The 17926-nt window shown below is 47.0% G+C and overlaps 1 protein-coding gene across 1 annotated transcript in view; it reads right to left on the bottom strand.

The window, feature by feature from the left end:
* The window catches only part of LOC116986560 (protein FAM187B-like), a 33163-nt gene that overhangs the window by 7690 nt on the left and 7547 nt on the right, over positions 1–17926 (bottom strand). Inside the window, exon 2 of the mRNA XM_033042157.1 lies at positions 9308–9340. The gene's annotated coding sequence lies outside the window, so the exon portion shown is untranslated. The remainder of the gene's footprint in view (positions 1–9307; positions 9341–17926) is intronic.

Below are 17926 nucleotides of genomic sequence, written 5' to 3'. Positions count from 1 at the left end.
ATCCTACCAGTTCCGCCGTTGACATCCTTGTATCCCTCTTGTTGTTACATCGCCCTCAACAATGGACCATTATGGGCTCTTGAGGTCATTTGTTTCCAGCCCTGATTTGTTTTGGACTTTTCTCACCTCTAGTTTATTCCCTACCGACCCTCCATCTCTAGTTTCAGTCTCAATGAAGGGTTATGACCCGCAAGGTCACCTATTCTTTTTTCTCTAAAGATGCTGCCTGACCCGCTGACTTACTCTAGCATTTAGTGTCTTATCTTCGGTATAAACCAGCATCTGCAGTTCCTTCCTGCACATTCTATGACCGCATTGGTTTTCCCATGTGCTCCAGTTTGTTCCCACATCCCCAACGTTTAGTTCAGTTTTGTTTATTGTCACAGGTACAGTGAAAACCTACAGTGGAAATATGCCAGTAAGTCAATTGGCTACTTCCTGTACATTGCCCCCAGTGCTTGTGGGTGGCAGGACAATCAACGTAGCATGGATGAACATGTGAGAGAGAATGGGTTTCATGAAATGAGGAAGAATGGCACATTGATGTGTCTTGAATGTGTACTCATTTGACCGAATAACCATCTTCTGTGTAGTAAGCAAATATAATAAGTATGAGATTCAACCCAATGTTTTTCTGGAGTTCATTCAGTATTGACTGGATTTAATTTAGTTTAGTTTAGAGACACAGTGCGGACGCAGGTCCTGCGGCCCACCAAGTCCTCGCCGACCAGCGATCCCATACACTAGCACTATCCTACACACTGGGGACAATTGATCAAACCCAGGTCTCTGGCGCAATAAGGCAGCAACACAACTGCTGCACCACCATGCCACCCAACTATAAATTTATTACAATTAATTGATGGCGTTACGGATGATTGTATATTTATTTGTGCTTTTACATGAATTAGGCTGTGAAGGTGTAGCAAGTAACTAGCGTTCCACATACACTATTTCTATTTTACAGATTAGGGGCAATTTACAGAAGCCAATTAACCCTACAAACCTGTACATCTTTGGAATGTGGGAGGAAACCGGAGTGCCCAGAGAAATCCCACGTGGTCACAGGGAGAATGCACAAACTCCGTGCAGACAGCACCTGTAGTCAGGATTGATCCTGAGTCTCTGGTACTGTGAGGCAGCATCTCTACTGCTGCGCCACCGTGCCGCCCTGAAAAAAACAAATAAATATACTCCTCGGTAATCCACACCCTAGTTCAGTTTGGTCACCACTGGCCTCCCTATGCATTTGTTAGGCATTTGCTTTTGCTGGTTGCCCTCTTGTGTCATTCAGCCTAATCATGGTCCACTCATGGATCCATTGGAATGCAGCCCAGACAGTTCCAAACCTCCTGCACCCAGAATCCGCCAAATGATTCGAACGTGGCCAAACCCAGCCCAAAACCTCCATATGTATAAGGAAGGAATTGCTAATGCTGGTTTACACCAAAGATAGTCACAAAATGCTAGGCTAACTCAGCGGGACAGTCAGCATCTTTAGAGAGAGGGAATGGGTGAAATTTCAGTCCACAATTATGCACTCCCCATCCATCGAACAAATTAAAAGCCTCGGTGCTTCAGAAATAAAAGAGTCACCATCTAGGCAAGGAGAATGAGCACATTTGATGTAAGGGTAGACACAAAAAGCTTGAGTAACTCAGCAGGATAGCCAGCATCTCTGGAGAGAAGGAATGGGTGCCGTTTTGGGTCGAGACCCAACTTCAGACTAGTCAGGGGAAAAGGAAACAAGAGATATAGACATATAAGGGTGATGGTGGAATTATATTTACTCCCCTTCAATGCTCATTACCAACCCGAGAAAAATGAACATTCTACAGTACATGAATATAAATTCGGGAGAGTTGCATGAAGGAAATAATTAACCTTAAGATTCGTCGAAGATACATTATTCGCAACGACCAAATCAATAATCATAGATTAAAGAAATATTGCAAGGAAACAAACTTTTCGAAGTAAAATTGAATATATTTAATAGAACAATAATAGGTAAATAGGTAAATTTATATTAATTGTAAATAACAATGGGTAAATAAAGTTAAAATATCTACAGTATAGGGGCATTGCTGGAGTGCTGGGTGCTGCTGGTGTACTTTGCACCCTTGGGTGCTGCTGGTGTTGTTATTGTGCACCGTGGGCTGCTGCTGGCGAGGCTGCTGTTTCTCGTTGGACTGCTGGAGTGCTGGGTGCTGCTGCTGTACTTTGCACCCTTGGGTGCTGCTGGTGTTGTTATTGTGCACCGTGGGCTGCTGTTGGCGAGGCTGCTGTTTCTTCTTGGAGTGATGGAGTGCTGGGTGCTGCTCATGTGGTTGGAACCCTGGAGTGCTGCTGGTGTGGTTGATTGTGAACCCTGGAGTGCTGCTCGTGGTTGCTGCCGTCCTCGGAGGCAGAGCTGCCCCAAACCATTGGGCTCCACTTTGCACCACCTCGCCGTCTGGCTGTTCAAGGGCTTGGTCTTGTCGGCAGCCAGTCTCTCCACAGCTCTCTGCCGACCCCGCCTGTCCCCATCCTTCGTACGGGCCTGTAGCTGCTAAACGCTGGTGTGAGACTGAGGAGGATTTTAATTGCAAATGGTGAAGCCAGAGGAAGGAATGTTAATGGGGGCAGGCAGGAGGGGAGAAATGGGAGTAGCCAGTAGACACAAAATGCCAGAGAAACTCAGCGGGCGAGGCAGCATCTATGGAGAGAAGGAATTGGTGACATTTCAGGTCGATACCCTTCTTTATTCAGGGGAGGGGGTAGGACAAAGAATGAATGTAGGCGGAGACAGTGGGACCAGTGAGGGAACTGTGAAGGGGGGAATGAAGCAAGAGAACAAGGGCTACCAGAAGTTAGAGAAGTCAATGTTCATACCGCTGGGGTGTAAACTACCCAAGTGAAGTATGAGGTGCTGAACCTCCAATTTGCACTGGGCCTCACTCTGGCAATGGAGGAGGCCCAGGAGAGAAAGGACAGATTAGGAATGGGGGGGGGGGAGTTGGTGCTGGGCCACCGGGAGATCGGGTTGGCTAAGACGGACTGAGCCGAGGTGCTCAGCGAATGATCACCGAGCCTGCGTTAGGTAGCGCCAATGTAGAGAAGTTGGCACCTGGAACAGTGGATGCAGTGATGAGGTTGGAGGAGGTGCAAGTGAACGTCTGCCTCACCTGGAAAGACTGTTTGGGTCCTTGAATGGATTCGAGGGGGGAAGGTAAAGGGACAGGTGTTGCATCTCCTGCGATTGCAGAGGAAAGTGCCTGGGTGGAGGGTGCTTTGGGTGGGAAAGGACGAGTTGAGCAGGTAATTACAGAGGAAATGGTCGCTGTGGAAAACAGAAAGCGGTGGAGATGGGAAGATATGGCCAGTAGTGGGATCACTTTGGAGGTGGTTCCCCCTCTCGTAACGTCCCGAGTCCCCCTTATACTCACCTTCCACCCCATCAGCCGTCGCATACAGCATATAGTTGCGGTGGGCCGAGCATCGAAAATGTGTGTAGAATTTAACTTTCGTGACCCATGTCTCGGAAATACATTAAATTTTGCACAGATTTAGATAAAATATAATTGAGAAAAAAGTCATAACTCGTCAGTGCCAAAAGTTGCACATTATTTAATTAAACTAATTAGAAAATGAAATCAAAAAAGTAAGTGCCATCTAGTGTCCAATGCCCATATTACACCATGGGGAGCTTAATTCCATGCTGCAGTCTCTTAAAACCATATATTCTTATACTATATGTATGTATATGTATATGTGTATATATATATATATATGTGCTTGTGTGTGTGTGTGTATATATATATATATATATATATATATATGCGTGTGTGTGTATATATATGTATATGTGTGTGTGTATATATATATTGTTAGCCCTTAATGGCAATGTCCTGCCTGTGCTTGAAACTGCAATGCTTTATTAGGTCCGACTTTGTTTGGAAGGAATAATTGCTTTTTTAGGTCGGGCTGATTGTGTAATTTCCAGTGAGTTCAGAAGTCGCACTGATAGTGTAATTTCCGGTAAATGCAGAGGTCACGCTGACTGCGGAACTGCCGCTGACTGCGGAAACCCCAAAGTGGTGAGGCCACGCTCAGCCATGTGAGTATTCAAGAAAGTTTACTGCCATATATATGGTGTGTGAGTCAGTGAGTGTGTGTGTGTGTGTGTGTGTGTGCGCGCGTGTTTTGGTGTGAGTGTCTGTGTGAGTGTGTGTTTGTGTGTGTTAGTGTGTGTGTGTCTGTGTGTGTATGTGTTTGTGAGTGTATGTGTGTGTGTGTGTGTGTGAGTTTTGGTGTGAGTGTCTGTGTGTGTGTGTGTGTGTGTGTGTGTGTGTGTGTGTGTGTGTGTGTGTGTGTGTGTGTGTGTATGTGTACGTGTTTGTGAGTGTGTGTGTGTGTGTGTGTTTTGGTGTGAGTGTGTGTTTTTGTGTGTGTGTGTGTGTCAATGTGTGTGTGTATGTTTGTGAGTGTATGTGTATGTTTGTGAGTGTGTGTGTGTGTGTGTGTGTGTGTGTGTGTGTGTGTGTGTGTGTGTGTGTGTGTGTGAGTGGTCGAAGTGACTGAGCTGCCAGCCCAAGAATCCATTTAGCCTACAATGTACTACTAGCCCTTTGGAAACCAGTCCCTTCGGCCCGCAACACCATGCTCCAGCAACCCCCCCCCCCTCCTCACTGGCCAACAATATTGGAATTGTTGGAGAGGTGGAATATTGCGTTGGGGGACCTGCCCTGCCGTGTGAAGCTGGGACCCAACAGGTCCCATTTAGTCTAGTAACTTTATAAAGACAAATCAATTGAAAAACAAAATTATCAGCAAGGTTAGCAATACCTATATTCCTTGGAAACCTTGTTATTGTTTTGATGTAATTAGGAGGCAGCCATGATCCCAGGGTCCTCGCTGCCTAGCAACCATAAAACAAAGCGCGGGATTGGTCAATTTGCGTCCGACCTCAAAGTCAAACGTGCATTGATTGGATATTTACTACTGAAAAAAATTGAGGTTTTTCTCATATTTAAAAAAAATCTGCAGGTTTTGGTCTTGACGAGTTTCAGGTATATTTATATAATATTTATACACAATATGTTAAAAATTCAGGTAGTTCCGTGAGTTGGGTCACAAACTTGAACAAAAAAGCTCCTCCGCCCACAATCCTCCAACATTTTTGCCACCTCCAAAGGGATCCCACTGCTGGCCGTATCTTCCCCTTTCTGCTTTCCACAATGACCGTTCCCTCCATTCCCTCCTCATGCCCCTGTCCCACTTAGGAAACCTGAACGGAAATCTCTTGAGGCTTTGCGCCCCACCCAAGGTTTCCGTGCGGTTCCCGGAGGTTTTTGTCAGTCTCCCTAATGGTCGAAAGTGCTTTTCCGGTTCTTGTATGTTCCGGCGATTATTTCAAAAAATTTAAAACCGGCCGCGACTAAAAATAGGTTGCCATTTTAAAAATCGGTAACAGGTTGCAGGTATTGGAAGGCTACCTGCAACCTCCGGCAACCACCTTCAACTAGCATCGCAACCGGCTTCGACTAAAAAATTACCGATTTTTAAAACGGCAACCTATTTTTAGTCTCGGCCGGTTTTAAATTTTTTGAAATAATCGCCGGAACATAGAAGAACCGGAAACCACTTTCGACCATTAGGGAGACTGACAAAAACCTCCGGGAACCTCCGGTAACCGCACGGAAACCTTGGGTGGGGCGCAAAGTCTCCAGAGGTTTCCGTTCATGTCTCCTAGTGGGACAGGGGCATAGACACTTTCCTCTGCAACTGCAGGAGATGCAAGACCTGTCCCTTTACCTTTCCCCCTCGACTCCATCCAAATGACCCAAACAGTCTTTCCAGGTGAGGCAGAGGTTCACTTGTACCACCTCCAACCTCATCTACTGCATCCGCTGTTCTAGGTGTCAACTTCTCTACATTGGCGAGACCAAGCACAGACTCGGCAATCATTCGCTGAACATCTCGGCTCAGTCCGCCTCAACCAAGCTGATCTCCCGGTAGCCCAGCACTTCAACTCCTCCTCCCATTCCGAATCTGACCTCTCTGTCCTGGGCCTCCTCCATTGTCAGAGAGAGGCCCAGCACTAATTTGAGGAACAGCAGCTCATAAAGTGCATTCAGAAAATATTCAGACCACTTTTTCCCCATTTTGTTACTTACAGCCTGATTTTTAAATTGATTCATTTTTTAATCATCAATCTACACACAATACCGCAGAATGAAGAAGCGAAAAAAGCTGTTTAGAAATTTTTGCAAAGTAATTAAAAATAAATAACTGAAATATCACACAAAATTGCTTGGGTTCATCCCGTTTCTATTGATTATCCTTGATATGTTTCTACAACTTGATTGGAGTCCACCAGTGGTAAATTAAATTGATTGGACATGGTTTGGAAAGGCACACATCTGTCTGTATAAGGTCCCACAGTTGGCAGTGCATGTCAGAGCAAAAACCAAGCCATGAAGACAAAGAAATTGTCTGTAGATCTCCGAGACAGGATTGTGTCGAGACAGAGATCTGGGGAAGGGTATAAAACAATTTCTGCAGCATTGCAGGTCCTGAAGAGCACAGTGGCCTCCGTCATTCTTAAATGTAAGAACTTTGGAATCACCAGGACTCCTCATAGAGCTGGCCGCCCGGCCAAACCGAGCAATCGGGGGAGAAGGGCCTTGGTCTGGGAGGTGACCAAGAACCTGATGGAGCTCTTTGGCCTGAATGCCAAGCACCATGTCTGGAGGAAACCAGGCATCGCTCATCACCTGGCCAATACCATACCCACAGTGAAGCATGGTGGTGGCAGCATCATGCTGTGGGGATGTTTTTCAGCGGCAGGAGACTAATCAGGATCCAGGGAAAGTGGAACAGAGCAAAGTACAGCGAGATCCTTGATGAAAACCTGCTCCAGAGCATTCTGGACCTCAGACTGGAGCGGAGGTTCACCTTCCAACAGCACATAGCCAAGACAACGTTGGAGTGGCCATGAATGTCCTTCAGTGGCCCAGCCAGAGCCCGTACCTGTGTAGATTGATGATTTAAAAAAATGAATAGGGCTGTAACGTAACAAAATGTGGAAAAAGTGAAGGGGTCTGAATATTTTCTGAATGCACCGTATTTCACTTGGTTAGTTTACACCCCAGCAGTATGAACATTGACTTCTCGAACTTCAGATAGCCCTTGCCCTCTCTCTTCATTTCCTCCCTCACCCCACACACCTCAGTTCTGCCATTAGTTCCACTATCTTCTTTGTCCTATCCGCTCATCAGTCTGAAGAAGGGTCTCGACCCCTCTCCAAAGATGCTGCATTTTGTGTCTACCTTCGATTTTACCAGCCACTGCAGTTCTTTCAGAGTTCCCTTTAACACACCTAGGGTGCCATTCTTCCAATGCAAGCCAGGTTCACAAGCAGAGCAGTCACCAAATGCAGCGCCGTAGCTGTCTGCTAACACACCAATCGAGCTGTTGCACCAGGTTCCATTGTGCTGCCTCTGTCCCTTCACTGCAGCAAGCTCACATGCATGCCGCCCAGGGCTGTGTCCAGTGCAGCTCTGCCCCTAGAGCAGCTAAGCGGGCAGTGACTGTTGAAGGTGGTGGCATTGCTCCCACGGTGCTTCAATGCAGCATGGTCACTGGCACAGCAGCAATGCAGTCGGCACTCTACCATGCAGCATGTTGATATTCCTAAAGCAGCCCACGTGCACCAATGTTATTCACACTGCAGCTCCACTGGAGCCAACGCAGCCCAGTTGTTCATTTGCCCCTGCTGCTGCAGCCCAGCTGCGTCATCCATGGCCTGGGGCACGAGAGGCCAAGTCCTTGAGGGATGGATAATTAATTATTAATGTTAAAAATGATTATGGGGAGAGGGCAGAAGAATTATGGGGAGAGGGAAAAATGAATCAGCCGCGATAGAATGGCGGAGATGGGCCTAATTCTGCCCCTATGTCTCGTGGTCTTTATGTGGTCTTGAGGAGGCAGTTGTACAGGAAGATCGCAAACAATTAGTCGTGCACCATCTCAGCCATGGCGCTGAACACGAAGAGCATGGCGATCGTGCCGACGATGTATGCTATGCCTTTAAGCAGTCGCCGGTTGATGTGGCGGCGTACCACTGGCATCTCGGGCGTCTCGAGGTGGAATGAGGCGACCCTACGCCCATGCACCCAGCAGCGGTAGATGCCGCGGTCGGAGGGCATCACGTTTTGTATTTCGTAGATGCCGCCTCCCATGGCGTCGACCAGCCGGTGTCTCCCGTCACTGCTGCCACTTCGGGTGATAAAGGTGGAGTCGCGCTGCCAGAGAACGGGCGTGTACACTGACGCCCCCGGGCATGTCATCCGGGCGTTGTCAAGGATGTCATGGTACATCAACTGCTGTATTATTTTGCGAGGCTCCACCCAGTCGATCGCAGGCTCCTGACCCAACCACCACCAATCGCCAATCTCCGGCAACCCCACTGGTATTTCCTCCTTCTCGCACGGCTCGCGGCACCATTGGTAGTGGAGCTCGGCGCCGCGCCGGGGCAAGGACTGCCCAATGTGCAGCTCCATTAGGCCACAGGGCAAGGTGACGCCATTCACCTCCAGTGCCTCGCCCTCGTCCCTCGTCCTCGTCCTCATCGATGTCCTGGCTTAGTTTGGCGTAACAGAAGCCCATCACCTTCTGCTCCCCTATTATGTTGCACCGGTCACAGTCCTGCCATGGTCCCCAGCGGGTGTAGAGCTTGACCATGTGCTGGGAAGAGCCCAAGTTAACCCTCAGGCTCTGGTTTGACATTGTGCTCTCCCCCAGCCCTTGGTGGGACACGTAAAGCAGAGACGAGTCCTGCACATCCACCTGGTAGGCGGCTAGGGTGGAATTAGCCGACCTTGCACAGGTACAGGCCCGTGTCTGAGGTCTCCGCCTTGTTCATGATCAAGGAGCCGCTCCGTAGATTGGCTCGCCTTCCCAGTTTGCCCATCGCCCTGCGGTGCTGCCTCAAGTGCCCGGATCTGATGAAGGTGCGGGGTTTTGCTTGAGGCTGGCTAAGGTCTTGGTACTGCCAGTAGATGGAGTCTTCCGGTACTTCTGTGGCACTCGGGCAACGCAGGCTGAGTGGGTTGTTTGACAGGAAGGCCAGGGAGCAGGGGGCTGTGTCCGAGCAGTAAGCCAAGTCGTCCTCCTGGTTCATGAAGGTGAGCAAGGCGCCCATTACAGCCAACGTGACCAGAGTCGTAAGCAGTACTCTGCGCATCATGCTGCACTGATGGTTCGTCCAGTTGACTGTGGGCTGGAGCAGGGACGTAACTGTCACCATATCAACGGCTCCCCTGACCTCATCAATGGACCCCTTGTGACTCCCCGTGACCTCATCAATAGGACCGAAAAAGGTGAATTTATTATGGGGAACAAGGAAATGGCAGATGAGTTGAACAGGTACTTTGGATCTGTCTTCACTAAGGAGGACACAAACAATCTTCCTGATATAGTAGTGGCCAGAGGATCTGGGGTGACAGAGGAACTGAAGGAAATCCACATTAGGCAGGAAATGGTGTTGGATAGAATATGGGACTGAAGGCTGACAAAACCCCAGGGCCTGACGGTCTGCATCCCAGGGTACTTAAGGAAGTGGCTCTAGAAATCGTGGATGCATTGGTGATAATTTTCCAATGTTCAATAGACTCAGGATCAGTCCCTGTGGATTGGAGGGAGGCTAATGTTATCCCACTTTTTAAGAAAGGCGGGAGAGAGAAAACGGGGAATTATAGACCAGTTAGCCTATCATCGATGGTGGGGAAGATGCTGGAGTCAATTATAAAAGATGAGATTGCCGCACATTTGGATAGCAGTAACAGGATTGGTCCGAGTCAGCATGGACTTACAAAGGGGAAATCATGCTTGACTAATCTTCTGGAATTTTTTGAAGATGTGACTAGGAAAATGGACAAGGGAGGGTCAGTGGATGTAGTGTACCTGGACTTTCAGAAAGCATTTGATAAGGTCCCACATAGGAGATTAGTGGGCAAAATTAGGGCACATGGTATTGGGGGTAGAGTGCTGACATGGATAGAGAAGTGGTTGGCAGACAGGAAACAAAGAGTAGGGGTCCCTTTCAGAATGGCAGGCAGTGACTAGTGGGGTACCGCAAGGCTTGGCGCTGGGACCGCAGTTATTTACAATATACATCAATGATTTGGATGAAGAGATTCAAAGTAACATTAGCAAATTTGCAGAAGACACAGAGCTGGGTGGCAGTGTGAACTGTGAGGAGGATGCTATGAGAATGCAGGGTGACTTGGACAGGTTGGGGGAGTGGGCAGATGCATGGCAGATGAAGTTTAATGTGGATAAATGTGAGGTTATCCACTTTGGTTGCAAAAACAGGAAGGCAGATTACTATCTAAATGGCATCAAGTTGGGAAAAGGGGAAGTACAATTTATGAAAGTAAGCATGCAGGTACAGCAGGCAGTGAAGAAAGCGAATGGCATGTTGGCCTTTATAACAATAGGAATCGAATATAGGAGCAAAGAGGTCCTTCTGCAGTTGTACAGAGCCCTAGTGAGACCACACCTGGAGTATTGTGTGCAGTTTTGGTCCCCTAATTTGAGGAAGGACATTCTTGCTATTGAGGGAGTGCAGCGTAGGTTTACAAGGTTAATTCCTGGGATGGTGGGACTGTCACATGCTGAGAGAATGGAGCAGCTGGGCTTGTACAATCTGGAGTTTAGAAGGATGAGAGGATATCTCATTGAAACATATAAGATTGTTAAGGGCTTGGATATGCTAGAGGCAGGAAACATGTTCCCGATGTTGGGGAGTCCAGAACCAGGGGCCACAGTTTAAGAATAAGGAGTAAGCCATTTAGAATGGAGACGAGGAAACACTTTTTCTCACAGAGAGTTGTGAGTCTGTGGAATTCTCTGCCTCAGAGGGCAGTGGAGGCAGGTTCTCTGGATGCTTTCAAGAGAGAGCTAGATAGGGCTCTTAAAAATAGCGGAGTCAGGAGATATGGGGAGAAGGCAGGAACGGGTTACTGATTGGGGATGATCAGCCATGATCATATTAAATGGCGGTGCTACTCCTGCACCTATTGTCCCTTGTGACCTCATCAATGGGACCCTGCCACATCAATGCCGCTCCTCTTACCTCTTCCACAAAGGGTGATGGAAACGTTGTCACCTCAGTAAATAACATCCACAGATCACACGATGATACAAATCGCCTCTTTCATTTCCCATTTCCACAGCAAATCAGGCAAACTATTTACTGCACAAATCCATTTGAGATGAAATAAAATACGTCTTTCAAATATCCAAAGTTACCTCTGTACCCTGTTCTCAAGAGTCAAGATATGTCCCGGACGGGGCAATGAAATTCTTACTTGCTGCAGCACAACAGAATATGTGAATATGTAAACATCGTACATAATGGGGGAAAAAAATAAAAAGTTCAATAAATAACAAATATAGTGCAAATAACAAATAATAATCTAGTCTTTTGCAGTTCAGAGCTCAGAGCTTATTCGTTGTTGTGTTTAATAGCCTGATGGTTGTAGGGAAGAAGCTGTTCCTGAACCTGGACATTATAGTTTTCAGGCTTAAACCTTCTTCCTGATGGCAATGGTGAGATGAGTGTGTGGCCAGGATGGTGTGGGTCCTTGATGATTTTGGCTGCCTTTTTGAGGCAGCGACTACAATAGATCCCTTCGACGGTGGGGAGGTCAGAGCCAGTGATCAACTGGGCAGTGGGCACAACGTTTTGTAGACTTTTTCGCTCCTGGACGTTCAAGTTGCCAAACCAGGCCACGATGCAACCAGTCAGCATGCTCTCTGCCGTGCACCTGTAGATGTTTAGGAGAATCCTCGTTGTCATGCGAATCTCCGTAATCTTCTCAGGAAGTAGTCACTGATGCGCCTTCTTTACAATTGCATCGGTGTGCTGGGTCCAGGAAAGATCTTCTGATATATGCACGCTCAGGAATTTGAAGTCATTGACCCTTTCCACCATCTTCCCATTGATATAAACAGGATTGTGGGTCCTCATCCTTCCCCTACCAAAGTCCACAATCAGTTCCTTGGTCTTACTGATGTTGAGAACCAGGTTGTTGTGCTGGCACCATTTGGTCAGTCATTCAATCTCACTTCTATACTCTGTCTCGTCCCCATCTATGATTCGTCCAACCACAGTGGTGTCGTCGGCAAACTTGATGAGCATTATGTCCGTTGACAAGCATTATGTCCGGCTACGCAGTCATGGGTATAGAGTGAGTAAAGCATGGGGCTGAGCACACAGCCCTGAGGTGCTCCTGTACTAATTGTTACTGAGGATGAAGTGGTTCCTCCAATTCGAACAGACTGTGGTCTGTGGATGAGGAAGTCGGGGATCCAGGTGCAGAGGGATGCGCAGGGGCCCAGTTCCGTGAGCTTGGTAACCAGCTTTTTTATTTTTTTATTCTTTTTTAATCAAAAATATTTATTCAAATATTAAAATAGTATTTACAATACAATAAAACAAAACACCACCATAATACAAGACAAACAAATATGCTAAGCAACTGCTAAACAACTATATTGCAATCCTTGTCCAGGATACATTCAACCGCCCTCGGTGCCCAGCGGTCGCGGAACTCTCTCAGTGTGCCCGTAGACAGGGCGTATTCCCTTTCTATCCGCACCCGGGCACGGCGGAGGGGGGGCCCGGTCAACGGCAACCAGGTTCCAGACTCTCAACAAGTCCCTGTAGAAGCCGGGCATCCCCATCAGGACCGCACAACTGACGCCCACCATCGGGATCCGCATACCTCCTGGAAGGAAGCGGCTCCGTTGGAAAAAGAGCGTCGCCAGCACGTGCCACCTGGGAGGATGCCCTGAGTACAGGTATCTCTGCAAGGTCCTGAGGTGGAGAGCCGCCAACTTGGTGCGAATGCACACCAGCGACTGACTGCCCTCCTCGATCGGGAGACTCAGGACGGCTGCAGAGACCCAGTGCTTTCCGTTGCCCCAGAAGAAGTTGGGAGAATATATAACTTAATTCAAAACCTCTGCCGAGTTTAAAGGACCTAAAAAAAAGATCAAGATGGTGGTAATCTACAAACTCCCACGACCTTCCATGACTATGTTCACGAACTCCTACGATTATGTCTACGAATTCTCACGACCCACATGTCTTTGGGATGTGGGAGGAAACGGGAACCCGCGGAGGAACACGTACACTAGTTCTATCCAACACACCAGGAACAATTTTTACAGCAGTCAATTAACCTACAAACCTGCATGCCTTTGGATTGTGGGTGGAATCTTGGAGCACCCGGAGAAAACCCATGCGGTCACAGGGAGAACACTGAAACTTTGTATATTCAGCACCTATATTCAGGATGGAGCCCAGGTTTCTGGTGCTGTAAGGCAGCTACTCTACTGCTGCACCACTGTGCCGCCCTGTGAGGCAGTAGGTCCACCAGCTGAGCCATTTTGCCACCCCAAGGCTGAGAGGAAGATGTTCAAGGAATGAGAGAATGAAATTATATTTCCAAGTTAGGATTATGTATAACTTGAAGGGGAAACTGCAGATGCTATTATTCTTATGCGGATGAAGCACTTGTCTTTCTTGGTGATAGAAATTGCGGGTTTAGGAGGTAATGTCAGAGCGGCCCAACTGAGTGGTGGCAGTGCACTTTGAAGATGTTATAATCTGCAGTTTCAGTGTACCAACAGTGCAGCGCATTGTGGACAGGCTGCAGTGTTGATCTTCCTGAGTACTGTTGGAGGCGTACACTCCGAGACAAGTGGAGAATACTTCATCACACTCTTGACTTGCACTTTATAGAGGGTGGATAGGAGTATCAGGAGCCGAGTCACTTCTTTCAGAATGCTGATGCTCTGATCTGCTCTTATAAGACCATGTCATAGGAGCAGAAATAGACCTTTCAGACCATTAAATCTACTCCACCATTCAATCATGCCTGATCTACTTTTCCCTCTCAACCCCATTCTCCTGCCTGTTCCGCATAATGTTTGATGCCCTTCCTAATCAAAAAACTATCTCTGCCTTAAATATGCCCAATGTCCTAGCCTCCACAGCCCTCTGTGGCAATGAATTCCACAGATGCACCACCCTCTGGCTAAAGAAATTCCTCCTCTTCTCCATTTTGACGGTATGTCCTTTTAATCTGAGGCTGTGCCCTCTGGTTCTAGACTCTCCTATCACAGAAAACATCCTTACCATGTCTACTCTGTCTAGGCCTTTCATTGTCCAGTAGGTTTCAATGAGATCCCCTCCCTCGTCCTTCTAAACTGCAGCGTGTATAGGCCCAGAGCCTTCAAGCACTCCTCAAACATTAACCCAATCATTCCTGGGCTCATTCTTGTAAACCTCCTCTGGACCCTCTGTGAAGCCAGCACATCCTTCCTCACATATGGGGCCCAAAACTGTTCACATTATTCAAAATGTGGTCTCACGAGCACCTAATAAAGCCTCAGCATTACATCCTTGCTTTTACATACGAGTCTCCTGGAAATGAACACTAACCTTGCATTTGTCTTCCTTAATTTGACAACCTGCAAATTTGCCTTTTGGGAAACCTACACCAGCATTCCCAAGTCCCTTTGAACCTTTGATTACTGACACATTTAGAAACTAGTCTACGCCTTTATTTCTTTTACCAAAGTGCATGACCGTACACATTGCTAGGCTGCATTTACCATGTCTTTGCCCACTCTGCCAACCTGTCCAAGTCCTTCTGCAGCATCCCATCTTCCTCAATACTACCAGCCCCTCTACCTACCTTTGTATCATCTGCAAACTCAGCCACAAAGTCATCAATTCCATTATCCAGATCATTAACATATACCATGAAAAGTAGCGACCCAAAACCAAACCTTGTGGAACATCACCAGCCAATGGCAGCCGACAAGGAAAGTCCTCCTTACTTCTCATTCTTTGCCATCTGCCAGTCAGCCAATCTTCTATCTGTGCCAATACCTTGCCTCTAATCCCATGGACTTCTATCTTGTTTAGCAGCACATGCGGCATCTTATCAAAGGCCTTCTGAAAATCCAAATAAACAGCATCCACTGTCTCTCCTGAACGGAGACGAGGAAACTGTTTTTCTCCCAGATAGTGACGAGTCTGTGTAATTCTCTGCCTCAGAGGGCGGTGGAGGCAGGTTCTCTGGATGCTTTCAAGAGAGAGCTAGATAGGGCTCTTAAAAATAGCGGAGTCAGGGGATATGGGGAGAAGGTAGGAACGAGGTACTGATTTGGGATGATCAACCATGATCACATTGAATGGAGGTGCTGGCTCGAAGGGCCGAATGGCCTACTCCTGCACCTATTGTCTATTGTCTATAGTTGACGCGAAAGTGGGATAAGATAGAGCAGGTGTGAACAGGTGATCGATAGTCGGCGTGAACATGGTGGACCAAAGGGTCTGTGTATCTGCTGTATAACCAAACCAAACTAAACTAAACCAAACTAAATTAAACTAAACATTGGAGATGAATTGGAGATGAAACATTCAGTCACCTCCACAAATTATGATTACTCAGGATGCTTTCCTCTGCTTCTGTTTACCCGCAGAATTGTTCTAATGGCAGGCTCATGGTGAAATCAATTACAGGAATTGGCTGGCATAAATTACCGAATCAGGAGTTATGAGATGCATTAGCTGTTGCAAAGGAAATAAGTAGTCTATAAAATCTCCCTGAGTTAATGATTAGATGCACTGATATTAAACCAGTTCAGTTCACACAAGGACTGAACATGTTTGTGGATGCTCTTGGCTACATCCACAACTCTTTGCAATTTCTTGCCGTCTTGGATGGAGCTGTTCCCATAACCATGCTGTGATGCATCCCGATTGAATGCTTTCTACGGCGCATCGTAGAGGATGGTGAGGGTTGTTGGGGACATGTCCATGTGGAGTTTGCACATGACTGCTGAAGATATATACAAATTCCTGGAACAACACATATTTCGCTTGGGCAGCTTACAAACCCAGCGGTATGAATGTTGATTTCTGTAACTTCAGGTATTCCTGCATTCCATCCTCTCCCCTCTCTCACCACTTCCCCACGTTAGTCATCCTACCAGTTCCGCCGTTGACATCCTTGTATCCCTCTTGTTGTTACATCGCCCTCAACATTGGACCATTATGGGCTCTTGAGGTCATTTGTTTCCAGCCCTGATTTGTTTTGGACTTTTCTCACCTCTAGTTTATTCCCTACCGACCCTCCATCTCTAGTTTCAGTCTCAATGAAGGGTTATGACCCGCAAGGTCACCTATTCTTTTTTCTCTAAAGATGCTGCCTGACCCGCTGACTTACTCTAGCATTTAGTGTCTTATCTTCGGTATAAACCAGCATCTGCAGTTCCTTCCTGCACATTCTATGACCGCATTGGTTTTCCCATGTGCTCCAGTTTGTTCCCACATCCCCAACGTTTAGTTCAGTTTTGTTTATTGTCACAGGTACAGTGAAAACCTACAGTGGAAATATGCCAGTAAGTCAATTGGCTACTTCCTGTACATTGCCCCCAGTGCTTGTGGGTGGCAGGACAATCAACGTAGCATGGATGAACATGTGAGAGAGAATGGGTTTCATGAAATGAGGAAGAATGGCACATTGATGTGTCTTGAATGTGTAGACTCATTTGACCGAATAACCATCTTCTGTGTAGTAAGCAAATATAATAAGTATGAGATTCAACCCAATGTTTTTCTGGAGTTCATTCAGTATTGACTGGATTTAATTTAGTTTAGTTTAGAGACACAGTGCGGACGCAGGTCCTGCGGCCCACCAAGTCCTCGCCGACCAGCGATCCCATACACTAGCACTATCCTACACACTGGGGACAATTTATCAAACCCAGGTCTCTGGCGCAATAGGGCAGCAACACAACTGCTGCACCACCATGCCACCCAACTATAAATTTATTACAATTAATTGATGGCGTTACGGATGATTGTATATTTATTTGTGCTTTTACATGAATGAGGCTGTGAAGGTGTAGCAAGTAACTAGCGTTCCCCATACACTATTTCTATTTTACAGATTAGGGGCAATTTACAGAAGCCAATTAACCCTACAAACCTGTACATCTTTGGAATGTGGGAGGAAACCGGAGTGCCCGGAGAAATCCCACGTGGTCACAGGGAGAATGCACAAACTCCGTGCAGACAGCACCTGTAGTCAGGATTGATCCTGAGTCTCTGGTACTGTGAGGCAGCATCTCTACTGCTGCTCCACCGTGCCGCCCTGAAAAAAACAAATAAATATACTCCTCGGTAATCCACACCCTAGTTCAGTTTGGTCACCACTGGCCTCCCTATGCATTTGTTAGGCATTTGCTTTTGCTGGTTGCCCTCTTGTGTCATTCAGCCTAATCATGGTCCACTCATGGATCCATTGGAATGCAGCCTGGACAGTTCCAAACCTCCTGCACCCAGAATCCGCTAAATGATTCGAACGTGGCCAAACCCAGCCCAAAACCTCCATATGTATAAGGAAGGAATTGCTAATGCTGGTTTACACCAAAGATAGTCACAAAATGCTAGGCTAACTCAGCGGGACAGTCAGCATCTTTAGAGAGAGGGAATGGGTGAAATTTCAGTCCACAATTATGCACTCCCCATCCATCGAACAAATTAAAAGCCTCGGTGCTTCAGAAATAAAAGAGTCACCATCTAGGCAAGGAGAATGAGCACATTTGATGTAAGGGTAGACACAAAAAGCTTGAGTAACTCAGCAGGATAGCCAGCATCTCTGGAGAGAAGGAATGGGTGCCGTTTTGGGTCGAGACCCAACTTCAGACTAGTCAGGGGAAAAGGAAACAAGAGATATAGACATATAAGGGTGATGGTGGAATTATATTTACTCCCCTTCAATGCTCATTACCAACCCGAGAAAAATGAACATTCTACAGTACATGAATATAAATTCGGGAGAGTTGCATGAAGGAA

Source organism: Amblyraja radiata, chromosome 24 (assembly GCF_010909765.2).
Source record: "Amblyraja radiata isolate CabotCenter1 chromosome 24, sAmbRad1.1.pri, whole genome shotgun sequence".
Classification (NCBI taxonomy): domain Eukaryota; kingdom Metazoa; phylum Chordata; class Chondrichthyes; order Rajiformes; family Rajidae; genus Amblyraja; species Amblyraja radiata.
This window is presented reverse-complemented; position numbering and strand designations above follow the sequence as displayed.